We start from the raw sequence: 4,146 nt of genomic DNA, 5'->3' as shown, positions 1-4,146 counted from the left end.
ATTTTCGAGCAAAAAAATTTAAAATATAATGAAAACGGTACATTTCATAACCAAAACACACAAAAATATTAAAATCCAAAATCCAAAAAAATATCCAAAATTAATAAAATTGACTTTCAGTTGAGCATAAACCCAACCCATTATACTTTTCTGTAGTGATTTTTGTATTCAATTGGCTCAGAAACATTTCTCAAAAGAGAATATATCATAACAATGATTTCAATATCAAAACCGCAATGTTTTTGGGAAACAGGGTGCGATATTTTAACAGAAAATTTCCCAAATTTGTAATAAAACCTTTATTTTTTCCCTCATTTTCAATAACTTTGCATGCTGCAGGAAAAATGTTCCCTGCATCATTTCCCATAAGAAATAATATGATCTGAACCATAAATCATGTCCACGTGGACTCAAAATTGAAAAAGGCGAAATTTCTTCCCATAGGAAAAACGTTCAAAAACTTCAAACGATTATATCTTTAATTTTTCCCGACCAAAAATTTTCGTTCACCCCACAAATGAAAGGGGATGTTCCAAACTTTCATATGTATTAGATAAATTTTCATGCTATTTCTCAAAAAAAAAAAAAAAAAAACAACCCCTCAAAAAAGACCCGGTGATTGCCTTGATGTGATAGGTGCCAAATTTGTATGGAAAATGATTATGGACAAACTGATAAAAAATAATAATAAGGGGATTGCAGAAATCTCTGAAAATTAAATATTAATATGAAGCCAAATATGTGCTCTTGAAAAAGTACCACTTGCAGTTACGCGCAAACAAAGCGCCCCTCATCCATCACGGTATGGCTTCAAACCCTTTTTCCATGCTGTTCACATTCGCGGCATCAGGTGAAAATTAACCATAATTATTTTTAAACGAAAGCCAAAGCGACGATAGCCGGTTAACCGCAACTCTAACCTTTTGACTGGCCAGTGGAGTTCATCATCAATTTATAATCAGTACCAAAACCCTTTGATTTAAGGTTAGAATCATCAACTTTTGCTATTTTTTTTTGGTTGCGAAACTCTAAATATTTCTGAGTAAAAATGAATAGAAGCAATGTTATTTTTAATCAACGTCTGTAGCCGAACATCTAACAAAAACGTAAAAACCACTGAACCACTACCTTAGTTTCGAAGGCATTGACTAAAACCTTAATCTATCACACCTCCACCCCCACCAAACGAGTATGGATCGGAACCGCAAATTTCAACGGTTAAACCACCACGGGCATGCCATAATAAATTCATCAAACGGCCACAAACTCCAACGAGGTACCAATTTCGATCGGTTTAATTCAGAGCTCAACTAGTTGTTGAACGAGGTGAGAGAGGGGTGGTGGGTGACGAAGGTGGTGCCACCGTCATAAAACCGTGGGAAAATGTAACCGATTGTTTGCACCATTTCCACGTGGTTAATTCTACTTCAACACGTGTACACCATCGGGGGGAGTACAATCGTGCTCAACAAGTGGCCCAATTAGATGCTTTTTTGTCGAATAAAGTGATGTTCTAAGGCTTCATCCATAAAGTACGTCACGCTAAAATCGGCCCAAATTTACCCCCCCCCCCCCCCGTTTGATTGAAATTGAAAATGATTTTTTTACCATCACCATTTAAAAAAAAAGTCAAATTCTGTAAAATTCACTTTACGTTACATCGCATCCATGTAAACTCATTTAGCATACATTTCACGGGGAAAAAGCTCGCACAAATTGAGTTACCTTTCGCGCTTCGTAACTCAAAATAAATAAATAAATATGACGCTGGTAACTTTTCCCCTAGCGCAGCCCCAACCCCCCAAAAACAACGACAACAACCCCACAAAGGTATTCAAATTAGCCCCCGGGAAACAGAAACCGAGAGCGAGTGCGTCCTCCACTTCAACCCACTCCCCCCCAGTCTGTCAATTATGATTTGCATCGCAGATTCAAGTTTTGCTTTCATTTCAAACGAAAATATTTATTTTCACGATAGCGTGAATGAGAGCCAATTTTGTGCGGAGTGGAGCATGTCAAACAAGCTGTTCAACAGTTAAATAATATGGCAGTGCGTTCGTTCGAAATTTTTCGAATTTGGGTAAACAGTCATGATCTCAATCAATTTTTTAAAAGTTGGAAAGCATTTAATCATTATTTAATAGTTTTACAGCTGAAGAATGATCCAATTTGGATATTTGGCAATAATTAAAATTTCTTGAAATATTATGTAAAACCATCTGGGCTAGTACAGTTTAGGAATGATTCACCCAAAAAGTTACAAACAGAAAAAAATGTGGACAGATTGGAAGTATTTTTTTTTTGTTGAAACAAACTTATAAACAAAACACACAATTGTTAAAAATCGGGATAAATTGGTTTTTTGATACCCTCATTACAAATTATTATAAATTGAATATTTTGAGGAAATTTCAAATCATCTTCTGGCGTTGTTTTATACCTTCTTTATCCGTATTAAATTGCGAAAGAGATACGGTATTTTATAAACTTTTTCGTCACATCCTATCCTTAAACGTCAGTGAACTGTGGTGGTTTCGCAGAAAATTTGACAACTGCCTTAAATCAATACTTGAACATAATGACACTCTACAATTATTTCATGAAAAGGCCAGGCCAGTTTATTCATTGGAATGGTGAAAAGGGAAAAAAATGTTTAAATGCATTACAGTTAAACTTCCATCATACATAATTTAAATTTATATGAATTTTGGCTTTCTGATGTTAAGTAGGTATATTGCAATTTATTTTAAAATATGGCCTAGAATTTCTTCAGATGATTTTAATATTTTTCAAGATTTAATAAAAGTAAACATTCTTTAAAAAGTAACATTTAGCAGATGGGTAATTCTCCACCAACTCACACAGCAGTTGCCCCGACCCCTCTTCGATTTGAGTGAAACTTTGTCCTAAGGGGTAACTTTTGTCCCTGATCATGAATACGAGGTCCGTTTTTTGATATCTCGTGACGGAGGGGCGGTACGACCCCTTCCATTTTTGAAACTGCAAAAAGGAGAGGTGTTTTTCAATAATTTGCAGCCTGAAACGGTGATGAGATAGAAATTTGGTTTCAAAGGGACTTTTGAATTCCCAAAAAACGTATTTTTCATCGAAAAAAATTCTAAAAAAGTTTTAAAAAGTCCCCATTTTCCGTTACTCGACTGTAAAATTTTTTGGAACATGTCATTTTATGGGAAATTTAATGTACTTTTCGAATCTACATTGACCCAGAAGGGTCATTTTTTCATTTAGAACAAAAATTTTCATTTTAAAATTTCGTGTTTTTTCTAACTTTGCAGGGTTATTTTTTAGAGTGTAACAATGTTCTACAAAGTTGTAGAGCAGACAATTACAAAAAATTTGATATATAGACATAAGGGGTTTGCTTATAAACATCACGAGTTATCGCGATTTTACGAAAAAAAAGTTTTTAAAAAGTTACTTTTTGCGTTTCTCTTTGTTTCGTCGTCCGTGTCTGTCTGTCTGTCTGAAAAGTAGAACTTTTCAGCAATGTTATTATAAGGTATTAATTTTCCATTCTGTTATTTTTAGTAGGGAAAAGTAGGCCGTTTCGTTTCTCCAGAAGGACAGGAAAAGTTGACAGTTTCACAGTGGAATTGCAAAATAGTAGTTTATGCAACAAGTTGCAAAAAGAGGATTTTTTCAGCACGAGTCGTACATTTATCCAACGAGGTTCACCGAGTTGGATAAATACGACGAGTGCTGAAAAAATCAAGTTTTGCAACGAGTTCCATACAACATTTTTTGCAATTTCGAAAAACACTCATTGAGTGAAATTTTAAGTCGAATTTTCATGTATTTTGTCAATAAATCGCTTAAATCAAAAAAATGTTGAAAAGTGTTATTTTTCGAAACAAGTGCTGAAAAGTTCAACTTTTCAGCACCCATTTTAGTGCTGAAAAGTAGAACTTTTCAGCATTTATTTTGGAAAGTGTTGCTATTCGATTCTGTTATTTTTGGTACAGAAAAGTAGGCTATTTCGTCGTTCAAGAATGACAGGAAAAGTAAGTAGTTTCACGACGGAATTGCAAAAAAGATAATTTCAACTGATCATGTTTGTTTTTTTACAGGCTATTGAAAAAAATACGTTATGTGAAATTTCTAAAATCAGCATTAATTCTTAATTAA

Source organism: Culex pipiens, chromosome 3, assembly GCF_016801865.2.
Source record: "Culex pipiens pallens isolate TS chromosome 3, TS_CPP_V2, whole genome shotgun sequence".
NCBI classification, from domain to species: Eukaryota; Metazoa; Arthropoda; class Insecta; order Diptera; family Culicidae; genus Culex; species Culex pipiens.
The sequence above is the reverse complement of the archived record's forward strand: the minus strand, read 5'-3'. Positions refer to the sequence as shown.